Genomic DNA, 15,662 nt, shown 5'->3' on the forward strand with positions numbered 1-15,662 from the left:
GAGTTCAGGAGAGGGAGGAAAAGAAAAAGCAAACACTTGATGTTATGCAGTGTGTCACCAAAAGGCCTTAACCCGTTTTGCTTCAAGATGTTCCCAGAAATATAATGGTGTACCACATGTCATCTTAGATCTACCGCCTATATCCTTCAACATAGAACTGAGTAAGAAACCTCTCAGTGCCCAAAACCCCATACCACCTGAAGCTTCATTGCACTCATAATATCATTTTGGGAAATGAATGTGTGAAATACAGCAGGCTTGTTCTGGGCAACCCATCCCTTATGTTTTCTCTGTTTGCCAATTGTATTGCTTCCATGAGAGCCAACTGGAAACCACAGGACTGACCAGGAAGCCAGCAGCGGTTTTGTCCCTGTGTGTACAAGTGGTGAGGATTCAGCAGTGGTTCAAAAGTAGAAAAGCTGTTGTATACTTCCCAGGGGAGGGTTGCAAACCTGAGAGAGGATGATCTATGTGGCAGTGGTAGGAGCATGAATGCTACCAATCGACTTCTGAAGCATAGAAGTGGTGAACACAGGGAGAATACAGCATTGAAGATGGAGTCTCATCCCTTGAGCTTTTGGTCAGCATAGATGGGCACTCAAGGTAGATGTGGAGGAAAATTCAAATGTTGATAACAAATCCCTTCACTCAGCATTGACAGTGCCAGAGTGGTTAGGAATCCATGGGCACAGAAGCCGAGTCCACATTCCTGAGTAAGCCACTTCCTATCAGCGCCGGCAGTGGGTGTTAGAAAGCATAAGACTGAGTTTGTGCAGAGTCGAGAAGAAGGGTGAGCAAAGAGAGTCAAAGAGAGTGGCTAGGAGGGAGTAGAATGTGGAGAGGCAGAAAAAGAGACACGAGGAAGGAGAAGGTGGAAGGAGGAGATGGAAAATTAGAAGAGCAGAAATACCTGGTTAGTGGGAAAGGAAGTGGGGGGCGGTCAGGAAAACTGAGAGGAGGGTGGGTGAAGCCAGGGGGTGAAGAGAATGTCAGGACTGAGAAAGGGGAAATGAAAGAGGAGTGATGGGCAGATGAGAGGAGGATGGAGACAGCCAATAGAAGTGGAAAAAAGTAGAGGAGGAGAACAAGTGAGCAGGAGCAGAAAGACCTACATAGAGGACAGAGGAAAGTGGAAACACCCTGAGGCATGTATAACAAGGGGAGAAGGTAGACAGTGGAGATCATTTGGACTGGAAGTGGAGAAGAAGGTGGAAATGAGCAGAGCAAGAACCCGAGCAGAGTAGGCGACTGAAATAGTAAAGAAGGATGAGAGATCCTAGCTACACAAGAGGAACCAAATTGGCAGAGAATGATTAAAAAGTGAGGCAGCGGGAGAACCGGGCATAGTGAAAGAGGACAAAATACACAAGGCCTTGAGAGAGGAAGAGGTGGAGTGAGAGATGGCAAAGGAAAAAGAACTAAGAGGAAGAGGTGAAGAGGACCTGATTGTTTCAGGGGGTCGTGGAGTAAAAGATAAGCAGCAAAACAGATAATAAACAAGAACAGGTTGGGGAGAAATGTCAAGGCAATTGAGTGAGGATGCTTCTGACAACACATTGGTGGCAATAGGTGTAGCAGAGCCAATGGCTAGTAACGTGTGGCTAATCCCAGAAGCACCCCTGGCCCAGTGGCCTTTGTCAAAGCCTGATGCAAGTGTTGAACTGGCTGAAACCAGCCCAGGCCCTTGAGCTTGCAGGTAGGTGAAAGGATCACCTAAAAAATCACCATCCTGATGACATCAACAACAGAGTGAAGCAACAACCGAGCCAAGAATGAAGTACAGAGACCCTTAAAAACCCAACGACTGTGGGTGGTTTTGGTTGGACTGCCAGGAGGCATTAGAAGGACTAATGGATTGCGATCCAAAAGCATGCTGGAATTGCTCATTTTGATTTCTAGGAACAATCTACACTCACATACCTAGTCAAGCCCAAACCCTGGGCTAGTTTATGTTGTAAAATAATGTGTTCATACCCCATTGTGTGAGACTTGAGTTGTCTAGTGATCTCTTGGCTGTAGCATATGTTGTGTAAGGGTGCAGAAGGAGATAGATCAGACACAGGTGGCATATTTGTTTTCGGTTAAAGACTTTTATTGATTCAACAGGAAAGAAAAAGGGGTTTGGGAAAGGCCTAACTGTCCCTAACCACTGAGAGGGATTGCCCTGCCTCAACAAAAGAATGCTGCGGACCCGGTTAGGATGTCCGTCAAACAAAAAGTCCACCGTCCTGTGTCTAACTCTAATTCAGTCCCTTACACTTGCAATCTAACGAAAGGAAAAGTGGGTGTCTTCTTAATTCCTGAAGGAGACCTCTCCCGTTCAGGATGCTGACACCTAAGCGCAGTCTGCTGCAAAAGGAATGTATAGAGTTCAATGTTCAGTGCTCATAAGCTTAGCCAGCTTAAAGATAACCTAGTTCCCCACTCTCCTGGGGAAAACCTCATCCTGGGTTCCTAGTTCCTCTTATCCACAAAATAACGTTCCTCAAAATCCTCTGGGGAATTCCTCTTCCCCAGTCCATAGCACAACATGATCCTTCCCAGTCTCTTGTCAAATCTGGTTTACTCACCTGCCAGACTTGATTTCCACAACTCTTGCTCTCAAAGGCTTTTATGTTTTGGGCTCCAGCCCACTGATTATAAATATTCTTGTTTGGAGGTGGGTCCTTGACCCTTATGCATTCCACTGCTGGACTTTGCCCACTTTCATCTGGGTCCCAGGCCCTGTCTCTTTGGCTTGATGGGATCCTTGTTCCTTTGTTACTTAATATCCATTTGGACAGACCTGGTGTATTCCCTTGCCAGGTACTGTCCCACCTAGGTGCACTCTCAATATTCGTTTCTACTTGTATGTTTTCTCTCCTATTCTCTTGTGTCCCCTGGGATGTTTATCTGCTTCACACAGTTCTTAATATATTTCAGATTCTCTTTCTCACCCCCTTCTGCACTTCGAGATGTTCTTAGTGGATGTATAAAGTTTGTATCTTTTTGTATGCATTCTTTGTCTTCCCCTTGTAATCTTCAGGGTATTGTTATAAAGTTTGCCACGTTCGTTTCATACTGCACAGGTTCCCTTTCACCCCATTGGGCTTTCCTGTGATGTTCTTATCAGGGTTATCAAGTTTGCAAAGTTTGTATTATACTGCACAGGTTCCCTTTCACCCCTTTGGGCTATTTGGGATGGTCTTATAGGGTTTATCAAATTTACAAAGTTCTTTTTCATAAGCTCACAAGCTCCTTCAACGCGCTCTGAAACACTTGTGTATGAGCGCGATAGAAATAAAATATCAATATCACTATTCATGCCTCCCTGACCGATCCGGCCCTTTCTTTGCCTTTTCGGAACCCCTGGGGGGACCCCGGTCTCTTTGGGAGTTGGAGTGAAGCTTCTCTGGTCCTGCTGGACTCGGTATTCTCCTCGTGGTGCCGCAGCTCCAGCGTCTCTCTCAGAGTCGCCTCTCGGTTCCTGGTTGGTTTTCACTGGTCTGGATCCCCGTGTCTCTGCCACCGATCAGTTCTGCCTCGTTAAGACTTCTCAGGTACTTGTGTCAGTCCGTGTCCCATCTCGGCCTTCACTCTTTGGGTTCCTCTGAACGGGCCCAGCGTCTCCTTTCCTGCTGCAACAGGGGCAGTTGTTTGACTATGGAATGAGTCCTTCCTCCCTTTTTACGATCATCTTTCACATTTGGCAGCTGCACCGCGTGTTTTGGTTCCGCGGTGGGCCCTCGCCTCCTTGCTTCACCCTCCTCATCACAGTGCTATTCTGTACCAGGTTTGGGAGGGTTTCCCTCTTCCTCATTCCAGTCCTTTTAAGGGTGTCCTCTACTGAACCATAACTAATAGTGGTGTGGGGACCAAAGGGACTGGAATGGGAGTTGGTGAAGGTGGGACTACCAAGGGATAGGATGAATACTGCATTCTACCAGGGACACATGTCATAAATCCCATGAGGCTTTTCCCCTTCCATGAGATCCACCCGCTGAGTGCCACCCCCAGAGGGACTATTGGTTATCGGCCTCACCTCCCTGGTCTCCTGGAAAGGGCCTCCCCCATGGAAGAATGGACAATACACTGGGATTCATCACAGATGTCTGAAGTGGGATCGGAGACCTTCAATGGATTAAGGTCTAATCTTACCTGTCATAGGGAGGCCCTAGCACACATGAATTAGGGCAGATCATGTTTTTTTCAGTGTGTTTGTTTATTCTATACACAAATACAAATGATATAACACATTTTACATTTGGCTAAAAAAGAAATAGAATGAAAGTGAACTTCCTGTAAAACCAGAAACCATAAATCAGAAATACAATACAAAAAAAAGCTAACATCCCTCTGTCTCTTTATTGCAGAGTGCTGCAGCGGACCCAAGCAGCACTAGTGGATGGTGGTGACATCCTCTATATTACTGTCATCTAAGTCTGCAGCAGGAACACTTCTAAAGACTCCCAGGTAAATGTGCTCCAAATCTTCATTATCTGGACCAGTAAGTGTGCAGGATGGGAAGCGCAGGTTCCTCTTCGGCATTGTTAGGATGTCTGCATGTTTGGATGACTTGACTTCCTGCCTTTTCTGATAGTTGACACTGGCAGCTAGGTGCAAAAGGTATTAAGGGGGCGATTCATGGAATTAATGTGCACCGAAAATTCCCGCGCAGAGGTGCCAAAACATGCGATTTGCAGTAAAAGTGCGAAAATCACAGTGCAAGTGCGAAAATCGCAGGGAAACCAGCGCACATCGATTCATGGAAGTCCGTGCGTGAGAAAAACATTGGATGTGCGCTGAAAAAGTGCGCCGCGCACGCCGGCGCACAGGTCATCCAACAGCGTGCGCCACGCCCACTGCGAAATCGCACATAGCGCGGCGCACATCACAAAAGTAGGCGGAACACGGGGCGTAACACTCGGAATGGGGAACAACGCGTGAAAACATGGGCGTCACGGGGGAAGTACAGAAGGCAAGTGCGCGGAATGCCCACACGCTCCCCTACAACCTGTATTCATGGAATCGAATAGGGCAAACCAGCGCACGGTGAAAGACGCGCACAGGGCCAAACAAGTACGCCACAAGAAAGCAGGCGATAGTGTGCCTGCGCCTGAAAAAAATGTGCGCCAAAAGGTGCGCTAACAAAAAGCACCCATCTACAGCCATGATGAATGGTCCATACAGTGGCCCTCTAGGACAAATGAGGTGCAAATGGGTACCGACAAACACGGACACCCGCTGTGTGAAAAATAGCGTGTGCGTGTGTTCCTGGGTGCGCGGGAAGTTCCACACGCGATTGGCCTGGGTACGTGTACTTCGGGGTGCGTGGGAAGTTCCACACGCGATTAGCCTAGGTACGTGTACTACGGGGTGCGTGGGATGTTCCACACGCGATTAGCCTGGGTACGTGTGTTTCGGGTGCGCGGGAAGTTCCACACGCAATTGGCCTGGGTACGTGTACTTGGGGATGCGCCGGAAGTTCCACACGCGATTGGCCTCGGTACGTGTATTTCGGGTGCGTGGGAAGTTCCACACGCGATTCACCTGGGTACGTGCATTCCGAGGTGCACGGGAAGATTCACACACGATTTCAGCAGGGTACGTGTATTTCGGTGGTGCCGGGGAATGCTACACGTGATTTGGCCGTGTGGGTCCTCCCAGGTGTTCCCTCTACACCCTCCATGGCCCCTGCAGGCAGCCCACACCACAGGGGACTACCCTGCACCCATGCTCATGTCCCACAGGCAACCCATCCACCATGGCCATGCCCCCCAGCCAACCCACATGTCACCTTGCACTACTGATCGCCAACACATGTCTCCCAGCACCCCCACCCCCCAGCATCCAGGGGCAGCCTCCACCAGGCCCCCACTCATGTCTCCCACCACCCCCACCCCCCAGCAGTGCAAGGCACCCTCCACCAGGCCCCCACACATGTCCCTCTGCACCCCACCCCACAGCATCCACGGGCAGCCTCCACCAGGCCCCCACTCATGTCCAACTCATGTCTCCCACCACCCCCACCCCCCAGCATCCAGGGGCACCCTCCACCTGGCCCCCATTCATGTCCAACTCATGTCTCCCACCACCCCCAACCCCCAGCAGTGCAGGGCACCCTCCACCAGGCCCCCACACATGTCTCCCACCACCCCCACCCCCCCAGCATCCAGGGGCACCCTCCACCAGGACCCCACTCATGTCTCCCATCAGCCCCACCCCCCAGCAGTGCAGGGGCAGCCTCCACCAGGCCCCCACTCATGTCTCCCACCACCCCCACCCTCCAGCATCCAGGAGCACCCTCCACCAGGCCCCCACACATGTCTCCCATCACCCCCAGCAGTGCAGGGGCAGCCTCCACCAGGCCCCCACTCATGTCTCACACCACTCCCAGCATCCAGGGGCACCCTCCACCAGGCCCCCACTCATGTCCCCCTACACCTCCACCCCCCAGCATCCAGGGGCACCCTCCACCAGGCCTCCACTCATGTCTCCCATCACCCCCACCCCCCAGCAGTGCAGGGAACCCTCCACCAGGCCCCCACACTTGTCTCCCACCACCCCCACCCCCCAGCAGTGCAGGGGCAGCCTCCACCAGGCCCCCACTCATGTCTCCCATCACCCCCACCCCCCAGCAGTGCAGGGCACCCTCCACCAGGCCCCCACACATGTCCCCCTGCACCCCACCCCACAGCATCCAGGGGCAGCCTCCACCAGGCCCCCACTCATGTCCAACTCATGTCTCCCACCACCCCAGCCCCCAGCAGTGCAGGGCACCCTCCACCAGGCCCCCACACATGTCTCCCACCACCCCCTGCATCCAGAGGCACCCTCCACCAGGCCCCCACACATGTCTCCCACCACCCCACCCCCAGCAGTGCAGGAGCAGCCTCCACCAGGCCCCCACTCATGTCTCCCATCACCCCCACCCCCCAGCAGTGCAGGGCAGCCTCCACCAGGCCCCCACTCATGTCCCCCTGCACCCCCACCCCCCAGCAGTGCAGGGCACCCTCCACCAGGCCCCCACACATGTCTCCCACCACCCCCACCCCCCAGCAGTGCAGGGCACCCTCCACCAGGCCCCCACTCATGTCCCCCTGCACCCCCAGCAGTGCAGGGCACCCTCCATCAGGCCCCCACACATGTCTCCCACCACCCCTACCCCCCAGCAGTGCAGGGACAGCCTCCACCAGGCCCCCACTCATGTCTTCCATCACCCCCACCCCCCAGCAGTGCAGGGCACCCTCCACCAGGCCCCCACACATGTCTCCCATCACCCCCACCCCCCAGCAGTGCAGGGCACCCTCCACCAGGCCCCCACACATGTCCCCCTGCACCCCCACCGCCCAAAATCCAGGGGCACCCTCCACCAGGCCCCCACACAGGTCCCCCTGCACCCCCACAGCATCCAGGGGCAGCCTCCACCAGGCCCCCACTCATGTCTCCCACCACCCCCACCCCCCCAGCATCCAGGGGCACCCTCCACCAGGCCCCCACTCATGTCCAACGCATGTCTCCCACCACCCCCACCCCCCAGCAGTGCAGGGCACCCTCCACCAGGCCCCCACACATGTCTCCCACCACCCCCAACCCCCAGCATCCAGGGGCACCCTGCACCAGGCCCCCACACATGTCTCCCATCACTCCCACCCCCCAGCAGTGCAGGGGCACCCTCCACCAGGCCCCCACACATGTCTCCCACCACCCCCACCGCCCAGCAGTGCAGGGGCAGCCTCCACCAGGCCCCCACAAATCTCCCCCTGCACCCCACCCCACGGCATCCAGGGGCAGCCTCCACCAGGCCCCCACTCATGTCTCTCACCACCCCCAGCATCCAGGAGCACCCTCCACCAGGCCCCCACACTTGTCCCCATGAACCCCACCCTACAGCATCCAGGGGCAGCCTCCACCAGGCCCCCACTCATTTCTCCCATCACCCCCACCCCCCAGCAGTGCAGGGCACCCTCCACCAGGCCCCCACACATGTCCCCCTGCACCCCCAGCATCCAGATGCACCCTCCACCAGGCCCCCACACATGTCTCCCACCACCCCCACCCCCAGCAGTGCAGGGGCAGCCTCCACCAGGCCCCCACTCATGTCCCCCTGCACCCCCACCCCCCAGCAGTGCAGGGCACCCTCCACCAGGCCCCCACACATGTCTCCCACCACCCCCACCGCCCAGCAGTGCAGGGGCAGCCTCCACCAGGCCCCCACAAATCTCCCCCTGCACCCCACCCCACGGCATCCAGGGGCAGCCTCCACCAGGCCCCCACTCATGTCTCCCACCACCCCCAGCATCCAGCCAGGAGCACCCTCCACCAGGCCCCCACACTTGTCCCCATGAACCCCACCCTACAGCATCCAGGGGCAGCCTCCACCAGGCCCCCACTCATGTCTCCCATCACCCCCACCCCCAGCAGTGCTGGGGCAGCCTCCACCAGGCCCCCACTCATGTCTCCCATCACCCCCACCCCCCAGCAGTGCAGGGCACCCTCCACCAGGCCCCCACACATCTCAACCACCACCCCCACCCCCCAGCCAGGCGATTTGGCTGGGTACGTGTATTCCTGGGGTGCGCGGGTAGTCTCCCATGCGATACCATCAGGGTACGTGTATTATGGGTCTGCGTGAACTTTCACACGCGATACAAGCAGGCTACGTGTATTACAGGGTTCGCGGGAAGTTCCACACGCGATTGCCCTCGGTCCGTGTATTTTGGGGTGCGCGGAACTTCCACACGCGACTGGGCCTGTGAGAGTGGGGTATGTGTATTCCAGGGGTGGGCGGGAATATTTACTTGCGACTGGGCCTGGGAGAGCATGTTACGTGTATTCCTGTGGTGGGCAGGAAGATTCACACGTTCGCCTACAACGCGCCGAAAAATAAATGGTCCAATCCTGAAACACGTACGCCAGCATGAAGCAGGCGTACGTCGACCCGCGCAGCATAAAAGTGCGTGCAAGCAACAAACAAGCTCAGACGCCAGGATGAATATACCGTTCCTAGCAGCAGTGGCCGTGGGTTACCAAAGGAGGAGGAGGAGGATAGTGAGGGCCCGAATTTTCACTCTCAGAACCAGCCTTTTTGGGATGCCTGATGACCAGGTGTATGGGAGGTACAGGTTTCCACCATACATAATACTGGACCTGGTCAGTGAGTGGGAGGATGACCTCACATCACCCATCCTGGGCTCCCAAGCACTCAGCCCCCTGGAGAAGGTCCTCAATGTACTGCACTTCTTGGCCACAGGATCATTTCAGCGGACAAGTGCCATAGTGGGTGGGGTGTCACAGGCCATGTAGTCACGCTGCCTACACCAGGTCTTGAACATCATCACTGCACGCCCATCAGTCCGTAGGCATATATACCTGCCCAGGACACCTGCAGAAAGGCAAGCTGCCACCCTCGATTTCTACGGTGTGGCACAATTCCCCAAAGTGCTAGGTGCCATTGACTGCACGCATGTGGCACTACGTCCCCCCAGTGCATCTGAGCACATCTAAAGGAACCGCAACCACTGGCATTCCATCAACGTGCAGGTAGTATGTAATGCCAAGGGAATCATCACCTCAGTATATGCCAACTATCCAGGGTCCACCCACGACAGCTTCACTTACCGAATGTCTACCCTAAGCCGGGACCTAGAAGCTGGGCAGCATGGCGATACATGGCTGCTTGGTGAGTATGAATGCCACTGCACACGCATGCATGTCAGATGCAGAGTTATGTCACTACCCCACTAATGATACCCATCACCTCCTCACCAGGGGACAGTGCCTACCCTCTGAGCACCCACATGATGACGCCAATTTGGAACCCCATCACGCCTCCCGAGGTAAGATACAACACAGCCCATATTGCAACCCGGGGCATAGTGGAGCGCACATTCAGAGTGCTCAAGTCACGCTTTCGCTCCCTTGACCATTCTGGCGGGAAGCTGTTATATGCGCCCCCAGTAATGTGCAGGATCATAGTGGCAGCATGTGTCCTGCACAATGTTGCAACACGCCGGGGCCTGGCTGTGGACATGGTGGTGCCCCCACATCCCCAACCACATGCACGCCCGCTGCGCATGGGTGGGGAAAGGGCACGGGGTGAGGCAGCCCGTACGCAGCTGGTGGCTAATTACTTCACATAGAAATCACACCCCTGTAGAGTGCACACAGCCCTGGCACATACCATCTGATAAGCAATGATGACCTGACAATTATGACGAACAAAGGGACAGTCAACTGTCAGAACCATAGCAGCCTGAGATTGTTCATGTGGAAGTGTCACAATGTGTGCATCCCTACCTACACAAACACCACCAATGCGGTGTCATCAAAAGACACACTTCCATGCTGCAGAAATGAATACCCACTTGCAAAATACTACATGGGAACAGTGCCATGTCACCCAACCCCTCCCCGGCACGGCCACACAACACTCCATGGCATGTCATGCAATGTGAGAGCAAACAAATTAATCCCCACAACATGCCCCAAGTGTCACCAACTACAGTGTCCCTAATGGAAATATGGCCACACATGAAATGCTCACAGTAATGCAGGACCTACAACACACATTACCAAATACTTAACAAGAATACCAATCACCTACACAACCTCCAACCTACCTTAAACATGACATTACAGACTTAAAAAATTGGTAGCCTCACTACCTGATGATGCCAGCACTTCGAACACTTCCAAGTATACAGTGTTAGCGCCATGCAAGAGTGTAGGTGCACTGCTTACAACATGGACTCCAGTTAAAAGGTGGACAGCCTTGTGAAGACATGAGAAATGGACCTGCAAATTAGGAGGATGAGATGGATACAGAGGCACATATCAATACACCATGCAGTGTACAATACAACAACAATATGCACTATGAATGTATACACAGTATTGACTACAGACTGCCCACACATCGAATGGGAGTCCAACGTCACCATGTACGTCAATGACACTTGTGCACACCCCTTGCAAGCCCATGGAAACGGGAAGCAGGAGGGTGTGTGTGTCATGTCACGTGGGAGACCGGGGTCTGCCGCTCCTTCTTCCTCCTGGCGAGTCTACCCACGCGTTCGCGTCTGGGGGCTCGCCAGGGGAAGAGCGTTGGGTCTTGGGCCCGGCGGTCTACGGCACATGCGCGGGAGACCTCTATCGCGGTTCCGCGCATGCGCCGTGGACTGGGCTCGCCTCATTGGAAGGGCTTGCCTTCCAAGCCTCGTTGCGGGTTCGCCCGAGCCCGGAGACGAGGCGGCTTGCGTTCCAAGCCTCTCGGGCTCCGGTGACCCATAAAAGAGGCCGCGAATCGATGCGGGCCGCTTCTCTACGCGGTTAGCTTCGCTTCGCTCTGTTCCTGTTTCTTACCTGTGCAGTCCAGTCCCAGCCAGCTTTCTTCTTGGAACCTGCCCTGGGCCTGCATACTTACCCTTACTAGGGACCTGCCCTGGACCTGACTACTTACCCTTACCAGGGACCTGCCCTGGGTCTGCCTACTTACCCTTACCAGGGACCTGCCTTGGGCCTGCATACTTACCCTTACCAGGGACCTGCCCTAGACCTGCCTACTTACCCTTACCAGGGACCTGCCTTGGGCCTGCATACTTACCCTTACCAGGGACCTGCCCTAGACCTGCCTACTTACCCTTACCAGGGACCTGCCCTGGGACTGCCTACTTACCCTTACCAGGGACCTGCCCTGGGTCTGCCTACTTACTCTTACCAGGGACCTGCCCTGGGCCTGCTTACTTACCCTTACCAGGGACCTGTCCTGGGCCTGCCTACTTACCCCAACATGTGACCTGCTCCGGGCCTGATTGCTAACTCTTTTCCTGGGTCCTGTCTCGGGCCAGCCTGCCCTCCTCAGCCATATCCCGTCCTTGGCCTGCCTACCTCCTCCCGGATCCTGCTTTGTCCTGCCAAGCAACTCTTCCGGTTCAAATTGAAATCCTTTTGGGCCAGTCTGCAATCTAAATCTGGTCTCCTTCATTCCTGTCTGACCTGCTCCTGTCGGAACCACCAGCATCTGCCAAGATCTTCTCTCTCTGCGATATTGAACTGTCTTGCTGTGTCGGACATTTTGTCTACTGCTGCGGTTCTTGAGCCTTCGGAGAATTGCCGTCAGATTCATCTTGTCAGTAATCTTCACCAAGACTTTGGCCTTGCCAGCCTGTGCTCGCACATTCCCTCTGCCACGTTCATTTGAAGAGTGCCTTTCGTGACATTGGGAGTCGGTCCATCCTCCACCCTTTGCCAATTCAGGGTGGAGGAGAGGCTGGTTCTTCGTGTCACCAGTTCATCATTCCACGGGCTTCAGACTGGCGACCTCTACACGATCGACCTCCAAGACATCAGGTACGCGGCCCTCACAGGCTTCCCAGCTTGACAGTGTGTCACACAAACCCAAGCATCTGAACCAAATTCATGACAAGCCTGCATGTGCCCAGCCACAATACAGCGAATGCCCACGGGAGCCACACAAGGCAACACACTGTCCAAAAAACAAAATAAATAAATAAATAAAAAATAAAAAATGGCCATTAATGGGCCAGGGGGTGTGGGGGAGGCCACCCAGGAGGTCCGAGGACAGGGTGCACACCAAAACCCACCTGTGTGGATCTTGCGAAAAAAAAACACCTCCATGGGCTCATGGCCTACACGGCTACCCTATTGTGAGAGAATCACTGCTGTCGCTCTCCTCACCCTCTGCAGCTGCATCAGGAGGTGGTGGCACTATGGGAGGCAGCCCATGCAAAGCCCTAGTCTGTTCCTCCATGGCAGCAAGCATGCGGGTGTGGTAGGTCTCGTTCTGAAGGATAATTGTGCGTAGGTTCCCATGCAACAACTCACGGGATGCCCGGACCTCCGCTCTAGTTGCCTGCATCTCAGCTGAGAGTGTACATGTGAGACACTCCAGCTGCTGTTCTGTCCTTCTGTTTGTTGAAGCCTCAAGCTCAACAAGAGTCGTCCTGAGGTGAAGGAGTTCCACCCTCAGGGCTTCCCTGTGGCCCTGGGACTCTATGGAAATGGCTTCCCGCAGAGTCGCCAGTGCCGCCCGCCTGTCCCTGTCGGACGCCAACATGTCCTCCCTGTGTGACTGGCATATGGAGTCTGTTGCCTGCTGTAGTCGCTCCATCAGCCTTTCGGGGGACAATGGAAGTGGCCACCCTCTCCATGGCCTGAGCCATCATCTCTGATGATGCTGCCTGTTGGGTTGCCATACCGTATATGGATTGCTCCCATGCGGTATTGCCAGGTGGCGTACGGCCACCACGTCGGCAAGCACCACACCTGTCTGGGGCAAGGCGAACTGTGCCTTGCTGTGCCGGCACTGCCTGAGGCTGCAGGACTGCATTCCCCCTCTGATCTGCTGGCACAGGAACAGGATCAGATGTTGCAGAGTGTGACCCTGCATCCGTAACCACCAAAGGCGTACCTGCCAACACTGACATCCCCATTGAGGGTTCTAACCCTGGTGCAGGTGGGTCGGAAAGAACAGAATCCCTCCCAGGAACACTCACCTGCGACGGCACATAGGTCTCATCATCCGAATCGACACCTGAATACAGCTCGGGGGAGGTGCAGCCAGAGACACCCCTTGAGAGCATGACATTCAGCAGTTGTGGGTTCTCACCCACCACCACACCATGTCCCTCACTGGTGGTCGGTCGGGCCTCGGACCCCTCCTGGGTCTGCACCATCTCCACAACCCCAGCAGTATCAAGTGCGTCATCCCCTGCAAAGACATAAAAGAAAACAAATGGAAACGGGCAATAGCACTATAGCACACAATTAGGGCTGAGAGGCTACAGAAACAGTACTTGATTGACACATGTCCCACATGACTAAAACCCTCCCATGCATGCACCGTCACTGCGTGTGAAGGGTAGGCAGATGGCACACATTGATGACACCAAGATGGAAGATGAACACATTTGCTGCATGCTGCCTAGCAGTGGCATCACACATTGGCCAGTGATTGGCAGGTCAAATACACATGCCATCACACAGATGGCATGTACCCTAGCCATAAAGTGGAGAGGGAGAGGAGGGCACCAATTGTTCATTCAGTCCAGTTTGCTCATGAAATTGATTTTTTCATTGAAATGGTTCAAATGTTTAAACTGTAGCTGCCAGTCCAAAATGGTCCTATAGCACAGGGACATGTCTAAACAAATCATGTTCAGGAAACAAAGCCAGTCCACTGTACCATAGCCATGTCAGACATTTGACAATAGGACTGAGAAATGCCGAGTAAAAGTGGTGGTATGCAAACAATCTGCCTGAATAAACAGAGGAAAATAAGCAACAATGTTGTGGCAAGATGACACTTCAAGGGCAACTGGCGTGGTGTTGGGCTGGATGTCTAATGTTGGCAGAAGGTATACTGCTATACCCAAATGCTGGTGCGCAGAATGTATTGGATGAGGCACATGGGTGACCCAAACCACTCAGGCACACACACCCTCACCTGGCACCCAAACAGAAGCCCTCCCACACACACCATGCACATGGATGACACACACATGCATGTGCACTCACCGGACAATGCCTCGTAATCTGCCAGTTCTCCCACGCCTTGGATCTGTTCCTCCGTGACGTAGGTCCCAGCAACCTGCTCATGTGGAGTTAGTTCTATGTCCTCTGCTGGAGACCCACCTCCAGTCACTAGAGTTGCGGCATGACTTGAGGCCAGCTTATTCTTTGCCCTGCGCTTCAGGTCATTCCAGCGCTTGTAGCATTCAGTAGCTGTGCGCCTCACGATTCCAAGGGTACTTATGATGTCCGCGATGGTCTGCCAGTGTGCCTGACGTTGTGCAGTTGTGGTCTTGGATCCTGCAACAATCACCATTTCGCGGTCATGTGCGGACACATACTCTACAAGTGCATTCAGTTCAGCCTCATTGAAGCTGGGCTTCCTTGACGGGCCGGACTGTGTAGCGGTGTCTGGGGCATCAGCCTCTACTGGACGAGCACTCTTCCTCTTCCGCTTGGAAGGTGGTGGGGATCCTGAGTGTCCTACGCCACTCTGGACACTAGGGGCAGGAGCTCCGGTGGACTCTGTACTAGGAGTGTGGGATTGCACACTCAGCATGGGTGTTGGTGCAGGCATAAGCTCAAGTGTGATGGTGTCAGGGGGAATGTCAGCATGATGGACTTGGACCGACACTGTCCTGGCTGGGTGTGTGAGAGGTGGGGTGGATGGAGCCGCAGCTGCCCCTGCAGCCTCCCCAGCCTGCCTACGCGGGGCAGCAGATGACCTAGCTGCCCCTCATCCACGTGGCCTGATGACACCAATGTGCACCGGCGCAGGTGGCCTAGACCTGCTGACCTGGAAGTCAGCCATGGGGTCACCCTGTGCCAGGTCTGGTTCCACAGTGGGCTGGTCCAACAAGGGCTGAGCATGGATGGTGTCAGCCACATTACCCTCAACCAGGGGGGGGCATGGGTGTCCCTGACTGCTCCTCCACACATGGGGGGCTAGGGGCACCCTGCAAGTCACGGCCACGTCCCCTACCGGATCCACCACGGCCACCACTTGGGGCTCGGCCACCTTTGCCACCCTTACGGCTTGTTCGCCTCCCAGCCATGGCACAGATGTTATTGTGCGTATGGGAGTCGATATGAACTATTGTCCTGGGAAATTGGGGGCAAAAGGGGTTGGGTACCAGATGGTAATCGTACCC

At 54.8% G+C, this 15,662-nt stretch overlaps 1 long non-coding RNA gene across 1 annotated transcript in view; it reads left to right on the forward strand.

Moving 5' to 3' along the window:
* The first annotated feature begins 4,350 nt into the window (after positions 1-4,350).
* LOC138527264 (uncharacterized) overlaps positions 4,351-15,662 on the forward strand; it is a 56,129-nt gene continuing 44,817 nt past the window's right edge. Inside the window, exon 1 of the long non-coding RNA XR_011283842.1 lies at positions 4,351-4,452. This is a non-coding gene — a long non-coding RNA (uncharacterized lncRNA). The remainder of the gene's footprint in view (positions 4,453-15,662) is intronic.

This window comes from Ambystoma mexicanum, chromosome 14, assembly GCF_040938575.1.
Source record: "Ambystoma mexicanum isolate Mex_15411 chromosome 14, UKY_AmexF1_1, whole genome shotgun sequence".
Classification (NCBI taxonomy): domain Eukaryota; kingdom Metazoa; phylum Chordata; class Amphibia; order Caudata; family Ambystomatidae; genus Ambystoma; species Ambystoma mexicanum.